Genomic DNA, 18,707 nt, shown 5'->3' with positions numbered 1-18,707 from the left:
CTTACAACTTCCTTGGAAACTGGACCCGTGTTTTTTCATCTGAGCTAAAAATATTAACCACTGAGCAAGAGGTTAGTTTAAGCTCAGTCTTGTGAGTAAATATATTTTCACTTAGATATACAATGTATTTTACTTGAAGAAATATACACTGGATTATCACGACTTTGGGACTCCAGTGCTCTGAAATACGTATGTTTTTTTCTTTGTGAATTAGAGGCTAGAGCAGGTGTAATTCTGGCTCGCTGATTCATTTTCAGTTACTTGGGGTCGTTTGTTTTCGAGAATTAAATGCTCGGTTAAGTTAGGTACGTGTTTTGTGTGTGTGTGTGTGTGTGTGTGTGTGTGTGTGTGTGTGTGTGTGTGTGTGTGTGTGTGTGTGTGTGTGTGTGTGTGTGTCTGCTGTTTATATGTACTCATCTGTATATCATTGCAGGGGATGAGTCTTAGTTCCTGGCCCGGCGTTTCAGACTGCAGTTTGTCAGAACCGGGCTCTATCGTACCTGCTCCTAAAACTATGTATGGAACATATCTCCATCGTTTCGAGGTCCACTCTGAGACTGAAGAAATACTTCCTGACATCTCTGTGACTCACATGTTTCTTTAATTTCCAGCTGTTTCCCTGAGTACCTATTTCTCGCCTCTCAGACTATCCCTGTCTACCCTATCAATTCCTACCCTATCCCACCAGACAGCCATCATAGCCTTTCCCCTCACAACCTCTCCCTTACCTCTACTTCACAGCCAACCCTCTCAGCCTGCCAGCAGGCTACATACCCTACACAGCCTGCCAGCAGGTTACATACCCTACACAGCCTGCCAGCAGGTTAGATACCCTACCCAGGAACAGCACTACAAGCACCACACTAGTTCTCCCCAGGAACAGCACTACAAGCACCACGCCAGTACTCCCCAGGAACAGCACTACGAGCACCACGCCAGTACTCCCCAGGAACAGCGCTACGAACACCACACCAGTACTCCCCAGGAACAGCGCTACGAACACCACGCCAGTACTCCCCAGGAACAACACTACGAACACCACACCAGTACTCCCCAGGAACAGCACTACGAGCACCACGCCAGTACTCCCCATGAACAACACTACGAACACCACACCAGTACTCCCCAGGAACAGCACTACGAACACCACGCCAGTACTCCCCAGGAACAGCGCTACGAACACTACACCAGTACTCCCCAGGAACAACACTACGAACACCACACCAGTACTCCCCAAGAACAACACTACGAACACCACGCCAGTACTCCCCAGGAACAACACTACGAACACCACACCAGTACTCCCCAGGAACAACACTACGAACACCACACCAGTACTCCCCAGGAACAGCGCTACGAACACTACGCCAGTGCTCTCCAGGAACAACACTACGAACACCACACCAGTACTCCCCAAGAACAACACTACGAACATCACGCCAGTACTCCCCAGGAACAACACTACGAACACCACACCAGTACTCCCCAAGAACAACACTACGAACACCACGCCAGTACTCCCCAGGAACAACACTACGAACACCACACCAGTACTCCCCAGGAACAACACTACGAACACCACACCAGTACTCCCCAGGAACAGCGCTACGAACACTACGCCAGTGCTCTCCAGGAACAACACTACGAACACCAAGCCAGTACAGAAAACTGAGGCTGTATACACGAATTTTGCAGAAAGTCTTCGACTGATGTGGTCCTGGCATAATAGCATGTTCAGAGTGAAGTCTAGATAGCTTGTATCAGTTCTAGCTTAGGTCTCGTCTCTAGTTCGTTATCACCCGGAATAAGTGATATGAAAGAATATTGCACTCCAGAAAACCATACGAAGAACATCATCACAGAGCATCTGTCACAGCATCCGGCGAGAAGACGTCACGAGTCACCACTCAGAGTAGCAAATTGAGAAATGCATCCCACCAGACTCTGGGGTGTTACCCGTGTCCAGGTTCCCTCTCCATAGAATATTTTAGGAGTGTGATAGGGATTTCTTACAGTTCTTGGTGAATACAGAGCTCCAAGAGCCTGGGCCCGGGGCAGAATGCATGGCCATGTTGTCAGTGGCCTTTTCGAAGTTCACTAGTGTTAAGGTTATGTCAGAAATTTTGGAGATGGAAATAAATGGTATAAAATACCGACACAATGGAAATATAAACACAAATGCAGTATAATGTGATCCTTTATTGACAACGTTTCACCCACACAGTGGGCTTTTTCAAGTCACACACGGATCTACCTGGGGTAGATCCGTGTAGATCATCAGATGCAGCATTCTTCACCTGACCTCAACATTCTGAACTATAAATACTCTCGTACCTTCCAACCCCAGGTAGATCCGTGTGTGACTTGAAAAAGCCCACTGTGTGGGTGAAACGTTGTCAATAAAGGATCACATTATACTGCATTTGTGTTTATATTTCCAATTTTGGAGATATTGACAGGATTTTTAGGTCTAGTTCATGAAGAATTCATTCAGTTTGTCGACCTTCAGTCACTGATTAATGGCTTACTGAACACAGTCATATTGAGACCTCGCTATTTCACTAATTTCTTTGCTGTCTGGTGGCCTGGTGGTTAACGCTCTCGCTTCACACGGCGAGGGCCTGGGTTCGATTCCCAGCCAGAGTAGAAACATTGGACGTGTTTCTTTCCACCTGTTGTCTATGTTCCCCATCAGTAAAATGGGTACCTGGGTGTTAGTCGACTGGTGTGGGTCGCATCCTGGGACACTGACCTAAGAGGCCTGGTCACAGACCGGGCCGCGGGGGCGTTGACCCCCGGAACTCTCTCCAGGTAAACTCCAGAGTGTAAATTTCATCTTGTTTGAGCAAGTGGATGTGTTTTTTTCGTCATGGATTTACCATATGGGATGAAATATTTTCGATTTCTTTCAATTTTATTATAGTTCCCTCTGTCACTCCTGACTTCCTATAGTTTATTCAACTTTGAGTTCACTATTTTCTGTATCCCTAACCACTGTTTTCTTCGGCGTTTTAGTTAATCTGGACCGAAAAAACTAATGCTATTAAGACCGGAAAAACTCAAGCATAGTTTTGTGGTGCAAAACTTTGCTAACTTGTAGACCACAAGACTATGCTAATACCTCCTTTTACATCGTTCTTTTCCCTACGCAGTTCCTAGCGTAAATTTTGGATATTGAAAAAGAGCTCATGATCCAAGGAGGTGGAACTTCCTTTCCCTCCCGCGGATCAAACCATTGCAAATATAAACAAATACTTTAATTTAGGGCAGGCTGCATTCACCCATGAAAACGAGTTTTTAAGAAAGGTAAGAAATTAAAGACGGAGACGGCTGGAATACGTCTGGCAGCACGGTGTCTAGGTAAGTCCAGGCAACGTTTAAAAATGCACGTGTAACATGCGTGTGGGAGATAGTGTTGAATATCTAGACTGGAACAACGTGACAGTATTCTTCAAGAACCTTGAAGCTGCTGGGAGCTTCTTGAAGCTGCTGGGAGCTTCTTGAAGCTGCTGTAAGCTTCTTGAAGCTGCTTGGAGCTTCTTGAAGCTGCTGGGAGCTTCTTGAAGCTGCTGTAAGCTTCTTGAAGCTGCTGGGAGCTTCTTGAAGCTGCTGTAAGCTTCTTGAAGCTGCTGGGAGCTTCTTGAAGCTGCTGGGAGCTTCTTCGAGCTGCTGTGAGCTTCTTCAAGCTGCTGTGAGCTTCTTCAAGCTGCTGTGAGCTTCTTCAAGCTGCTGTGAGCTTCTTCAAGCTGCTTGGAGCTTCTTGAAGCTGCTGTGAGCTTCTTGAAGCTGCTGGGAGCTTCTTGAAGCTGCTGGGAGCTTCTTGAAGCTGCTGGGAGTTTCTTGAAGCTGCTGGGAGCTTCTTGAAGCTGCTGGGAGCTTCTTGAAGCTGCTGGGAGCTTCTTGAAGCTGCTGGGAGCTTCTTGAAGCTGCTGGGAGCTTCTTGAAGCTGCTGGGAGCTTCTTGAAGCTGCTGTAAGCTTCTTGAAGCTGTTGAGAGCTTCTTGAAGCTGCTGGGAGCTTCTTGAAGCTGCTGGGAGCTTCTTGAAGCTGCTGGGAGCTTTTTGAAGCTGTTGGGAGCTTCTTGAAGCTGCTGGGAGCTTCTTGAAGCTGCTGGGAGCTTCTTGAAGCTGCTGGGAGCTTCTTGAAGCTGCTGAGAGCTTCTTGAAGCTGCTGGGAGCTTCTTGAAGCTGCTGGGAGCTTCTTGAAGCTGCTGTGAGCTTCTTGAAGCTGCTGTGAGCTTCTTGAAGCTGCTGGGAGCTTCTTGAAGCTGCTGGGAGCTTCTTGAAGCTGCTGGGAGCTTCTTGAAGCTGCTATAAGCTTCTTGAAGCTCTTGGGAGCTTCTTGAAGCTGCTGGGAGCTTCTCGAAGCTGCTGTGAGCTTCATGAAGCTGCTGGGAGCTTCTTGAAGCTGCTGGAAGCTTTCTTAAGCTGCTGTGAGCTTCTTGAAGCTGCTGTGAGCTTCTTCAAGCTGCTGTGAGCTTCTTCGAGCTGCTGTGAGCTTCTTCAAGCTGCTGTGAGCTTCTTCAAGCTGCTGTGAGCTTCTTCAAGCTGCTGTGAGCTTCTTGAAGCTGCTTGGAGCTTCTTGAAGCTGCTGTGAGCTTCTTGAAGCTGCTGGGAGCTTCTTGAAGCTGCTGGGAGCTTCTTGAAGCTGCTGGGAGTTTCTTGAAGCTGCTGGGAGCTTCTTGAAGCTGCTGCGAGCTTCTTGAAGCTGCTGGGAGCTTCTTGAAGCTGCTGGGAGCTTCTTGAAGCTGCTGTAAGCTTCTTGAAGCTGTTGAGAGCTTCTTGAAGCTGCTGGGAGCTTCTTGAAGCTGCTGGGAGCTTCTTGAAGCTGCTGGGAGCTTCTTGAAGCTGCTGGGAACTTCTTGAAGCTGCTGTGAGCTTTTTGAAGCTGTTGGGAGCTTCTTGAAGCTGCTGGGAGCTTCTTGAAGCTGCTGGGAGCTTCTTGAAGCTGCTGAGAGCTTCTTGAAGCTGCTGGGAGCTTCTTGAAGCTGCTGGGAGCTTCTTGAAGCTGCTGTGAGCTTCTTGAAGCTGCTGTGAGCTTCTTGAGGCTGCTGGGAGCTTCTTGAAGCTGCTGGGAGCTTCTTGAAGCTGCTGTGAGCTTCTTCAAGCTGCTTTGAGCTTCTTGAAGCTGCTTGGAGCTTCTTGAAGCTGCTGGGAGTTTCTTGAAGCTGCTGGGAGCTTCTTGAAGCTGCTGGGAGCTTCTTGAAGCTGCTGGGAGTTTCTTGAAGCTGCTGGGAGCTTCTTCAAGCTGCTGTGAGCTTCAAGCTGCTGTGAGCTTCTTGAAGCTGCTGGGAGCTTCTTGAAGCTGCTGGGAGCTTCTTGAAGGTGCTGGAAGCTTTCTTAAGCTGCTCTGAGCTTTTTGAAGCTGCTGTGAGCTTCTTGAAGCTGCTGTGAGCTTCTTGAAGCTGCTGTGAGCTTCTTCAAGCTGCTGTGAGCTTCTTCAATCTGCTGTGAGCTTCTTCAATCTGCTGTGAGCTTCTTCAAGCTGCTGGGAGCTTCTTGAAGCTGCTGTGAACTTCTTGAAGCTGCTGGGAGCTTCTTGAAGCTGCTGTGAACTTCTTGAAGCTGCTGGGAGCTTCTTGAAGCTGCTGCGAGCTTCTTGAAGCTGCTGGGAGCTTCTTGAAGCTTCTGGAAGCTTTTTGAAGCTGCTGTGAGCTTCTTGAAGCTGCTGGGAGCTTCTTGAAGCTGCTGTGAGCTTCTTGAAGCTGCTGTGAGCTTCTTGAAGCTGCTGGGAGCTTCTTGAAGCTTCTGGAAGCTTCTTGAAGCTGCTGGGAGCTTCTTGAAGTTGCTGGGAGCTTCTTGAAACTGCTGGAAGCTTCTTGAAGGTGCTGGGAGCTTTCTTAAGCTGCTTTGAGATTCTTGAAGCTAATAGGAGCTTCTTTCAGTTGCTGGGAGCTTTCTGAAGCTTCTGGGAGCTTCTTTCAGTTGCTGGGAGATTCATTAAGTTGCTGAGATCTGTCTGAAGCTGCTGTGAGCTGTCTAAAGCTGCTAGGAGATTTATTTGGTTGCTAGGGGAATCTATAAATTGCTGGGAGCTTCATTCAACGTGTTGGGAGATCCGTGAACCTGCTGGGAGGTTCTTGAAGGGGGTTCACAGCTTGAAGCTGCTGATAGGTTCTTCAGTCTGCCTTGAAAGCGCTGAGGCATAATTAACTCGAGGTGTTCCAGGGCCACAACAACACAAGTGTTGAGTGAACAGTGAAGATCATACCTGACTTGTTAATACTTTTATTAAGTGAGTGCTTGTGATTCTCTCTCTCTCTCTCTCTCTCTCTCTCTCTCTCTCTCTCTCTCTCTCTCTCTCTCTCTCTCTCTCTCTCTCTCTCTCTCTCTCTCTCTCTCTCTCTCTCTCTCTCTCTCTCTCTCTCTCTCTCTCTCTCTCTCTCTCTCTCTCTCTCTCTCTCTCTCTCTCTCTCTCTCTCTCTCTCTCTCTCTCTCTCTCTCTCTCTCTCTCTCTCTCTCTCTCTCTCTCTCACTTTTCCCTCCTTTTATTGTAATTTTTTGCTTCTCTCGCTCCTTTCTCCTCTGACTGTGATCTTTCCCTTTCTCTTTCTTCCCCTCCTCTCTCGTCCCCTTATCTCCCTTCCCTCCTTTCCCTTCCCCTCTTCTCCCTTCCCCTCCTCTCCCTTCCCCTCCGTATTCCCCTTGCTTCCCTTCTGTTATTATCCATCCCCCTGACTCACCCTCCCTCCATTTCCTCCTTCCCCCTCACTTCCTCTCACTACCTCCCTGCCTCCCAACACTCCCTGCCTCCCAACACTCTCCCTTCCTCCCTACACTCTTTCTCCCTCATTTCTATTCAGTTTACCCCTGGTCAGTCTAGTCTACAATTGGGGGGTGACGTGATGCCGGAGAAGAGCTCTTGATCCAAGAAACTGGAAGCATCCTCTCCTTCCTTTTGTCATTCATGTCTACCCATACGGTTTTAGCGCTTCGCCATCCCATGGATAGTCATGAGTGTCAGAAGCATTCGTATTGTCAGAAGTATTCGTGTTGTCAGAAGTATTCGTGTTGTCAGAAGTATTCGTGTTGTCAGAAGTATTCGTGTTGTCAGAAGTATTCGTGTTGTCAGAAGTATTCGTGTTGTCAGAAGTATTCGTGTTGTCAGAAGTATTCGTGTTGTCAGAAGTATTCGTGATGTCAGAAATGTTCGTGATGTCAGAAGCGTTCGTATTAACGCCACTGTCCACGACTGTCAGCTACTTGTCAGCCGTGTCCACCAACGGGTAGACAGGAGCTCCTCCTGTCATCTATTGTCCTCTGCCTCCCTGTCTTCTCCACCTTCTAAGCTGTCTGCATATTGTAGGTAAGGGGAACTTTAAAACTTTAGTTGTCATCAAGATGGAACTTAATAAGTTCCTCGTATCAGTTCCTGACCAGCAGGAACTGGTCGTTGGACTGCGTGCGACCAGCAGTAACAGTCAGGTTGATCAGGTCTTGATCTACCAGGAAGTCTGGTCTGGGACTTGGCTGCTGGGGCGCTGATCTCCGGTAAACATCCTTCAGGTGTCCTTCAGGTATCCTTCGGGTATCCTTCAGGTATCCTTCGGGTATCCTTCAGGTATCCTTCGGGTATCCTTCAGGTATCCTTCGGGTATCCTTCAGGTATCCTTCGGGTATCCTTCGGGTATCAGCTGTGGTTGACGTTGGTGGTTATTTTTCTGTCTCCCCGACTATTTGCTCGTCAATCCACTCACCTTCACCTGATCTGGCTGTCAACCCATCTGTTTTCTCCCATCTGACTGTCAATCCATCTGTCTCTCCTCACATCTGGCTGTTAGTCCTTACATCTTGTCCCATCTGGCTATCAATTCATCTGTTTCTCAACTCACATCTGTCAACCCATCTGTCTGCTTCTACCAGGCTGTCAATCCATCTGTCTCTCCTCCCATCAGGCTGTCAATCCATCTGTCTCTCCTCCCACCAGGCTGTCAATCTATATACCTCGTCCCATCTGTCTGTCATTCTACCTGTCTATCTGCCCACCTGGCTGTCAACTCACCGTCCATCACTGTCACTGCAGTACCTCCAGCGAAGACGATTTTCAATTCGGCAAAATACGTTAGAAAGTGAACGATGTATTTGAGGGTGGGATCGTGACGCAGTGCAGTAAATTAGGGGATGAAGGATGGGGTCGAATGGGGGTCTGACCCCATGAGAGATTAAGTTGTTGCAAACGACAGGGATTGAGTCGGAGATTTCCTTTTCTCATCGTTCTGTTTACAAGTTCATGGGTGCTACCCATCCTCACCTCATTTATGAATTAAGACCTGGCTGTCTACCTCAACTCATTTAGAAGCTAATAAGTGGCTGTCTACCTAAACTCATTTAGAAGCTAATAAATGGCTGTCTACCTCAACTCATTTAGAAACTAATAAATGGCTGTCTACCTCAACTCATTTAGAAGCTAATAAATGGCTGTCTACCTCAACTCATTTAGAAGCTAATAAATGGCTGTCTACCTCAACTCATTTAGGAGCTAATAACCGGCTGTCTACCTCAACTTATTTGCAAGGTAAGAGCTGGTATCCTACCTCAGCTCATGAGCTGGGAGCTGGCAGTCAAACTTAACTCATTCCTAAGCTCAGCCCTATACAACATACAGCACCAAGCAGGTACCTATTTACTGCTAGGTGAATAAGGGTAGCAAATATAAAGGAGACTAGCTCCTACGTCTTATCCTGCTCAGGATGCCACCCAAAGCATTCATCTAACAACCAGGTACCTATTTACTGCTAAGTGAACAGGTTTACTAGGCGTCAGGGACCCACCAGCCTGATCTATCAGCCCAGCAACGAGGAAGTGTCTGGCCCGGGACCGGGCCGAGGGGGCGGTGACCCCCAGAAGTGACTACAGGTAACCTGCGTTTGATCCAGCCCGGAAATTCAACCCAAGCGCTTATGGTTGTGGACCGACAGGACACAAGTTTGAAATTGTGGCTGGAGGAGGTTAAAGTTGAAAGGAAATTGAGTTGCAATTGGCGGAGGTTGAAAAGAGGGGAGAGGGAGGGGAAAGGGAGGGGAGAGGAAGGGGAAAGGGAGGGAGAGGAGGGGAGAGGGAGGGAGAGGGAGGGGAGGAGGAGAGGAGGAGACGGAAGTGACTAAGGGAGACGGGAAAAAGAAAGGTTAGGGGGTGTCAGAAGGAAGGTTAGGGGTGTCAGAAGGAAGGTTAGGGGTGTCAGAGGGAAGGTTAGGGGGCGTCAGAGGGAAGGTTAGGGGGTGTCAGAGGGAAGGTTAGGGGGTGTCAGAGGGAAGGTTAGGGGGTGTCAGAGGGAAGGTTAGGGGGTGTCAGAGGGAAGGTTAGGGGGTGTCAGAGGGAAGGTTAGGGGGTGTCAGAAGGAAGGTTAGGGGATGTCAGAAGGAAGGTTAGGGGGTGTCAGAGGGAAGGTTAGGGGGTGTCAGAGGGAAGGTTAGGGGGTGTCCGAGGGAAGGTTAGGGGGTGTCAGAGGGAAGGTTAGGGGGTGTCAGAGGGAAGGTTAGGGGGTGTCAGAGGGAAGGTTAGGGGGTGTCAGAGGGAAGGTTAGGGGGTGTCAGAGGGAAGGTTAGGGGGTGTCAGAGGGAAGGTTAGGGGGTTCGCCTGAGGGGAGCGAGGTTACCTGGATACCTGGAGGTTATTCCGGGGATCAACGCCCCCGCGGCCCGGTCCATGACCAGGCCTCCCGATGGATCAGGGCCTGATCAACTAGGCTGTTACTGCTGGCCGCACGCAGTCCAACGTACGAGCCACAGCCCGGCTGATACGGCACTGACTTTAGGTATCTGTCCAGCTCTCTCTTGAAGGTAGCCAGGGGTTTATTGGCAATTCCCCTAATGCTTGATGGGAGGCTGTTGAACAGTCTTGGGCCCCGGACACTTATGGTGTTTTCCCTTAGTGTACCAATGGCGCCCCTACTTTTTATTGGGGGCATTTTGCATCGCCTGCCCAGTCTTTTACTTTCGTAGGGAGTGATTTCTGTGTGCAGATTTGGGACCATTCCTTTCAAGATCAAGATTTTCCAAGTGTAGATTATGATATATCTCTCCCTCCTGCGTTCCAACGAGTACAAGTCAAGTGCTTCCAAGCGTTCCCAGTAGTTAAGGTGCTTGACAAAAATTATACGTGCAGTAAAGGATCTCTGTACACTCTCTAGATCTGCGATTTCACCTGCTTTGAATGGAGATGTTAATGTACAGCAGTATTCCAGCCTAGAGAGAACAAGTGATTTGAAAAGGATCATCATGGGCTTGGCATCTCTCGTTTTGAAAGTTCTCATTATCCATCCTATCATTTTCTTTGCACGTGCGATCGTGGCACTGTTGTGATCCTTGAAAGTGAGATCCTCAGACATTACTACTCCCAGGTCCCTTACATTATTTTTCCTGGTCCACTGTTTTAGGTATCCTGGTCCACTGTTTTAGGTATCCTGGTCCACTGTTTTAGGTATCCTGGTCCACTGTTTTAGGTATCCTGGTCCACTGTTTTAGGTATCCTGGTCCACTGTTTTAGATATCCTGGTCCACTGTTTTAGGTATTCTGGTCCACTGTTTTAGGTATCCTGGTCCACTGTTCTAGGTATCCTGGTCCACTGTTTTAGGTATCCTGGTCCACTGTTTTAGGTATCCTGGTCCACTGTTTTAGGTATCCTGGTCCACTGTTTTAGGTATCCTGATCCACTGTTTTAGGTATCCTGGTCCACTGTTTTAGGTATCCTGGTCCACTGTTTTAGGTATCCTGATCCACTGTTTTAGGTATCCTGGCCCACTGTTTTAGGTATCCTGGTCCACTGTTTTAGGTATCCTGGTCCACTGTTTTAGGTATCCTGGTCCACTGTTTTAGGTATCCTGGTCCACTGTTTTAGGTATCCTGGTCCACTGTTTTAGGTATCCTGGCCCACTGTTTTAGGTATCCTGGTCCCCTGTTGTGGGTATCCTGGTCCACTGTTTTAGGTATCCTGGTCCACTGTTTTAGGTATCCTGGTCCACTGTTTTAGGTATCCTGGTCCACTGTTTTAGGTATCCTGGTCCACTGTTTTAGGTATCCTGGTCCACTGTTTTAGGTATCCTGGTCCACTGTTTTAGGTATCCTGGTCCACTGTTTTAGGTATCCTGGTCCACTGTTTTAGGTATCCTGGTCCACTGTTTTAGGTATTCTGGTCCACTGTTTTAGGTATCCTGGTCCACTTTTCCTCTATTTTGTCTATATTTTTCCATAATTTCTTTTAGTGTTTTTTCTTTCCTTATTCAGTTTCCTTATATTGATGGTGATGAAAGGCTCTCGATCCTAGGAACTTGAGCTGAGTCTCGCACAGTGAATTAAACTTATGCTGAATGATCCATACGGATTTAACGCATAAAGAACTTGTTGTGTATAATTTTTTTACGCAGCTGTGAATGTGTCGGAGTTATTTACACGTAGTAAACCTAACATACAGTGATATGCTTATATATGTGAGTATAGTGGCATGCGTTTCATCTTAATGGCTTGTACTGGTGCGCCATATCCTTAATGGAACTGCCTTCATTAACTAGGTATTGTGAGTGGTAATTGTTTATATTGTGACGTTATTGGCGTTTTAAGTATTGCTATTATTATTATTATTATTATTATTATTATTATTATTATTATTGCCACTATAATTATTGTCATTATTATTGATTTATTATTGTTATCATAATTATTAATATTTTTATTCTTATTATCACCATTATTATTATTATTATTATTATTATTATTATTATTATTATTATTATTATTTTACAACCGGTTCACAAAATACTTTTCGTCAGAAGTCGAGAAGTTTCCTGAGACGTGAACCAGCACTTCTGTGTTGTCTCTTTGAAACCCTCATAAAATTGGCCGAGGTTCCGGCAAAAGTCCCTTTTCCCAATTTGCTTGACACTATCAGAAGTGCGCACATCTCCCTGGCATTCTGGCGATCTCCTATCCAGAATCAAGGACGCTGTCAACTGGGAATGAAACTCTCCAGTTCGGATGTTGTTTCGTTGTTCCCTAATGTCCCCACAGACCAGACTATCGCCATTCTCCGTGACGAGAGCTTGGATGGCCGGGAATGAATGGCATGAACCGCGACACAAGGATTACTTTGACCTCATCGATATGTAAACTACAACTGGTTCCCCTGTGGTGACCTTGTTTACAAGTAGCAGACGGGTATGGTCATGACCTCACCAATCAGTGAGAGATTCTTGATCTTGTAGTTAGTTCCTTGAGCCCAAGAGATTGAGATTTAACATTAATGATTCATATTTCAGCATGATACAATACGTATACAGGGCGGGTAACATATAGGTGTGTATATAGAAGCTCCTTAGTATGCAGAACATTTCTGGCAAACTTAAGCTTATCTTAAGATTAATAAAGAAATAACTGATTGCTCATATATAGGGTCTGAAGTGTGTTGATGATATCCTCATTATAATACCCAACACAATTGATATCTTCCGGTTAAGGGACTCTCTCGACGCTGCTGTTTTCCATTCAGTTCACCTTAGAAGAGGAAAAAACAGTAACTTGGTTTTCTCGACTTCTGTTTTTAAACACCACTGGCAACTCCCTTTAATTCAGCGTGTACCATAAACCCACCAACCTGAATGATATTATTTATTTCTGGTCTCGCTGTTCCATTAGAACCAAAACAGGGGTTCTGCTGGGTTTCTTTCTAATGGCTCTCAGAGTCTTTAACTTCCTTGAAGATGGGTGCCTCAAAATCACCGAGACATTCTGCGCTTTACGTTTTCCTGCCATCATCGTACAGGATTACAGAAGGAAAACACCGAGAAAGGGGTACAGCTTTGTTTAAAATCAGGAAAATGTCATGAAACTCTGATCAGGCTATTGGTGCAGCCAGCTCCAACTGCCTGATTGATCAGACTATCAGTCAGGTCTAATCTAGGACCGGGCTATGACAACAGTGACTCCCAAATCGTCCACATATTGTAAATGTATCCAAGTATCCAGTTGTATAAGGAGCGATTAGAAGTGGACGGACGACCTTGCAAGTCCACTGTATCGATTTAGCTACAGAGTGTACCAGAGATGTTCCCAGCTTGGTACTGTGGTGTATATGCAATTCTAAGGTCGGTCCCGTGACATACCGGTGACTGGTGTCATGGATAACTGTCCCCTCACGTCCCAGCCTGAGGCCAGGCTTCCTTGTTAATTGTTTGGCCAACTAAGCTGTTGTTGTTAGCAGCGCTCGGGCGAAGATGGACATCGTAATACTTGCTCAGTTTGTGTGATTACATGTTTGAAGTTACAGTATCACAGCCATGAGCACTGAGTACCACAATCATGATTGGTATTTGCTAGTGATTTTTTTTTTCACAGTATGTGACCCACAACAGAAGACCTTCACCAAGGTACCAATTTACTGCTAAGTGAACATGGGTAGTCGGCGTATGGAGTCTTTCCAGTACATATATCCCAGCCAGCAACTGAACCCAATACCTTTCAATAATACTCGAGCTGACCAAATAACTGAACCAGAGGGCACACATACCACTGCCCCCGTCCTAGTTGCCCCATCTCAAGAACCACCCCCTTTTCCAAACACACTGACTTCACGAGACCTATCGTACCTACTATTAAAATTGGCTCTCTCCTCCAGAGTCTTCAGGAACATTATTTTCGGCTCCTCGACTAGTCCTCGATGTGAATTTTTCGACGTTCACTAGATTCTGGACATGTTATTTCAAATGAGGCTCCATGCTGGTGCAGAAGACTCAGTGACATGTCTGGCACACGTCATGTACAGGATCATGTAAGAGAGATTGTTGAGGTTCTGTGTTAGTTCTCTCTCTCTTTGGTCTTTCCCTTTCTCTTATTTTTATGATCTTACAGAGCTTAAGGTCCCAATAACCACCTTGTTAACTAGTACTCACCTAATTGTGGTTGCAGGGGTTGAGTCATAGCTCCTGACTGTGTGTGTATGTGTTGCGTGTGCGTGTGTGTGCAGGCGCGATTTAAACAGATTCCCTGGAACGTTTTAAAAGTGTTATTAATCATGCCAGCAGCGGCTGCTACAAAATTCTGGAATCCGGCGACGTTCGCCACCATTAATCCCGCTTATTTTTGCCTTCTCTTAGGGAGGCGAACACGCAAAAACAATAGAGTTATTACATTTTATGCGTGACTATTTTCTATGCTACAAAGGTTATGTTTAGTATCTTATAAATAGTAAATCGAATATTGCACTGCTAGCAAGAACCTACGCTACCTGCTGCTACTGCTGATGCTAGTATGTGTGCTATTGCTGTTACTACTACTGCTACTGTTACTTCTGCTGCTACTGCTGTTACTGCTATTGCTACTGTTACTTCTGCTTCTACTGTTGTTACTACTATTGTTACTGTTACTTCTGCTACTACTGCTGCTACTGCTGTTAGCGCTGCTGCTGCTATTGGTGCTACTGCTATTACTACAACAACTTCTGGTGCTACTAATTTTGCAGTGGATGCTACTGGTGCTACTGCTGATAATGCTGCTCCCGCTCCTACTACAACTGCTAGTGCTGCTGTTACCACTGCTACAGTTGCTGCTACCACTGCTGTTGTTGCTGCTACCACTGCTGTTGTTGCTGCTACCACTGCTGTTGTTGCTGCTACCACTGCTGTTGTTGCTGCTACAACTGCTGTTGTTGCTGCTACCACTGTTGTTGTTGCTGCTACCACGCGTTGTTTATTGCTGCCACAGCTGTTGTTGCTGCTGCCACAGCTGTTGTTGCTGTTACCACAGCTGTTGTTGCTGCTGCCACAGCTGTTGTTGCTGTTACCACAGCTGTTGTTGCTGCTGCCACAGCTGTTGTTGCTGTTACCACAGCTGTTGTTGCTGCTACCACTGCTGTTGTTGCTGCTACCACTGTTGTTGTTGCTGCTACCACTGCTGTTGTTGCTGCTACCACTGCTGTTGTTGCTGCTACCACTGTTGTTGCTGCTACCACTGCTGTTGTTGCTGCTACCACTGCTGTTGTTGCTGCTACCACTGCTGTTGTTGCTGCTACCACTGTTGTTGTTGCTGCTACCACTGCTGTTGTTGCTGCTACAACTGCTGTTGCTGCTACCACTGCTGTTGTTGCTGCTACTACTGCTGTTGTTGCTGCTACAACTGCTGTTGTTGCGGCTACCACTGCTGTTGTTGCTGCTGCCACTTGTTGTTGCTGCTACCACTGCTGTTGTTGCTGCTATCACTGCTGTTGTTGCTGCTACCACTGTTGTTGCTGCTACCACTGCTGTTGTTGCTGCTACCACTGCTGTTGTTGCTGCTGCCACTGTTGTTGTTGCTGCTACCACTGTTGTTGTTTCTGCTACCACTGCTGTTGTTGCTGCTACCACTGTTGTTGTTGCTGCTACCACTGTTGTTGTTGCTGCTGCCACTGTTGTTGCTGCTACCACTGTTGTTGCTGCTGCCACTGTTGTTGCTGCTGCTACCACTGTTGTTGTTGCTGCTACCACTGTTGTTGTTGCTGCTACCACTGTTGTTGCTGCTACCACTGTTGTTGCTGCTACCACTGTTGTTGCTGCTGCCACTGTTGTTGCTGCTGCTACTGTTACCACTAATGTTACTGATCATAAATTATTACTTACCAGATTAAATGGAGAGAGAGAGAGAGAGAGAGAGAGAGAGAGAGAGAGAGAGAGAGAGAGAGAGAGAGAGAGAGAGAGAGAGAGAACGGTTATATTCACTAACTTTTTTCTTTTCTTTAACGAGGTATATTTTAACTTTGCCAGTAAAAACTAACTGCCCTGCCTGGCTCTCCTGTTTTTTTCCATGGTTTTAATTGCTGTTTCGGAGATTCCTGCATTACATATGATTTTTTAAGTTTGGTTTCAATAGCATTTAAGTATTTTTTTTTGACCTCCTGTGATGTTTCACTTAATTTTTTTTAATTAGTTATCTTACTTTGCCCACAGTCCTCTATGACCCATACGGGTTTATGAAAATACTACTACTACTACTACTACTACCATTAATAATAATAATAATAATAATAATAATAATAATAATAATAATAATAATAATAATAATAATAATAAAAATATAATTGCAATTCTGCTATTTATATCAGAAATAATTGGAGTGTTGAAGAGTGGATGAGGTCGGTACTGTGGTGGGATTGTAAGTAGTGCATATTGATCGCTGGAATGATGAGTGCTTCCACCCCGTGTGTCTCACCTGCACTAACACTCCCATGATGCACTCACTCTCACACGTACTTACTCTCTCGTACACTCCCATATTCACACACTCTCTCATACATAATTTCACTCACTGTCGCTTGTATACTTATAAATGCTCCTCTGAAACTCTCTTTCTCTCTCTCTCTCTCTCTCTCTCTCTCTCTCTCTCTCTCTCTCTCTCTCTCTCTCTCTCTCTCTCTCTCTCTCTCTCTCACCCTTTCCTTTAGCTCATCTCTTATTCCCTTTACCATTGTATTTCCCTCACCTGTCTCTAATCTCTTCTCCAAAAGCCTACCCATTAGAGCACAAAAAACTAAGTACCATTAGGCCTACTGGCCCATGCTGGGCACATCCTCACACTCAACCATTCCATCTCATGTCTTTGATGAATCTATAAAACTAGTCAATAGATTGTTCCATCTGTGTACAACTTTATGCCAAATTAGTGTTCATCGATAACTTTATTGAATTTGTACATCTTAATCACTCTTAAGGTGAGTTTTATGATTTGTAGTTTTTTCAGTACTACGATTTGTATTAAATTATCAAATTATGTATATCGACTCAACCTTCTCCCTATGGCATATAATAATTAAAAATAATATAATTTTCATTATAGTAATTTATAAAATGTCTCTTTCATATTATTATCAAATTCTACATTATATAATTTATGAGCCTCAGTCGTTTTTATTCACAGTGATTAAATCTTACGTGTTTTTTTCCTCCAGTGAAGGATATCTGTTATTTTTTTCCCCACGATTGCCTCAACTGGTCCATATATTCTGAAGTTATATGGGTTTACCTTACGAATTCGTTGTTCGGTTTATATGTCGTTAGTCAGTGAATTTATTCATGTCACTTTTGTTCTATTAAGGTCATTAAAGTGAATTATGAATAACAAGGGCACCCAAAATTTCTCCCTGTGGGACGCCACCGCAGGCTGGTGGTCATTTCAGATTCATTCCTTTCTTGCAAACTACTACTGTTACTACTACTACTACAACAGATTGTTGCTGCTGCTGTGACTACTACTACTACTACTAGTTATAATAATGTTAATTATAATAATTAAAAATTCGTAATATGGAGGCCATAAACCCGTCATTAGCAACAATCAAAGCTTTGTAACATAACCTTGAGACTGGTGTTATATATACATCTTGGTGTGAAGCCAAGACAGTGCGTTAGCTTCTCAAGGGAACTCTTACACGAGTTACTGCCTTGGCTTCACCTTCCTTATAACCAGAACTCTTAGCTCTTGGGAGCAACCGGTTGAATTATGTCCTACCTAATTACCTGGAGAATTATTTTCTCGATATTATTATTATTGATGATATTATTATTACTGTTATTATTCATTTTGTTATTGTTATTTTAAATTAGTAGTAGTATTGCTGTTGTTATTATTGATGTTATTACTATTATTATTATTATTATTATTATTATTGCGCTCTTTCTTTCTCCTCTCTTTGACAGTGAACTCATTCCCCTCTCTCTCTCTCTCTCTCTCTCTCTCTCTCTCTCTCTCACCCTCTCTCTCTCTCTCTCTCTCTCTCTCTCTCTCTCTCTCTCTCTCTCTCACCCTCTCTCCCCTCCCACAATTTCCTCTCTCCCTCTATTCACACGTCCATTGTGCTCTCCTACCCAGTCTCCCCTTCCTCCCCCTCTTCCCCCTTCTATCCTCCCACCCTTCCCCTGCCATTCCCTTCCCCTCCCCTTCCCCTCCCCCTTCACAGGAAACTATACATTACTGTCACCTTCACAATACTGCTTTCAAGCCATGAAAGAATTTCATGATTTTATGCCTGATTCTCTGACGAAATACGAAATTCCTCGAAGAAATACGCAGCTGCGTCAAAACAGGGAATTCCATTAATACGCTCTGCAGGCTGGCGTCTATTACTGACATGTGTGGTAGGAAGAGGCTTGTGTTGCCTATATTCTTCACTGAAGAGTATTTTTCCCGCTGGGCGGAGCTTTATAAAGCTTTACTGAGGGAAAAGTCGCTTTAACAGAGGTTTGCTTTACACTAAGAGAGAGAGAGAGAGAGAGAGAGAGAGAGAGAGAGAGAGAGACTTCTGTTTCTTTACCTCTGAATCTCACACACACACACACACACGATAGTTCTTAGTGTAAGTAGCAGATAGTCTCGCTGTGTACTAGTTCCAAGTCCTCTTTTCCTTGTACTCCCATGTACCCTCATGTACTCCCATGTATTCCCAAGCACCCTCATGTACTCCCATGCACCCTCATGTACTCCCATGTACCCTCATGTACTCCCATGTACTCCATGCACCCTCATGTACTCCCATGTACCCTCATGTACTCCCATGTACTCCATGCACCCTCATGTACTCCCATGTACTCTCATGTGTTCCCTTGTACTCCTATGTACCCTCATGTACTCCCATGTACCCTCGTACTCCCATGTACTACCATGCACCCTCATGTACTCCCATGTACCCTCATGTACTCTCATGTACCCATGTACTCTCATGTACCCTCATGTACCTCATGTACTCCCATGTACT

General features: G+C 45.6%; 1 protein-coding gene across 1 annotated transcript in view; it reads left to right on the top strand.

Moving 5' to 3' along the window:
- Positions 1-18,707, top strand: part of LOC128701141 (uncharacterized) — a 52,442-nt gene that overhangs the window by 8,931 nt on the left and 24,804 nt on the right. The gene's annotated exons all lie outside the window — the stretch shown is intronic.

Source organism: Cherax quadricarinatus, chromosome 73, assembly GCF_038502225.1.
Source record: "Cherax quadricarinatus isolate ZL_2023a chromosome 73, ASM3850222v1, whole genome shotgun sequence".
NCBI classification, from domain to species: domain Eukaryota; kingdom Metazoa; phylum Arthropoda; class Malacostraca; order Decapoda; family Parastacidae; genus Cherax; species Cherax quadricarinatus.
This window is presented reverse-complemented; position numbering and strand designations above follow the sequence as displayed.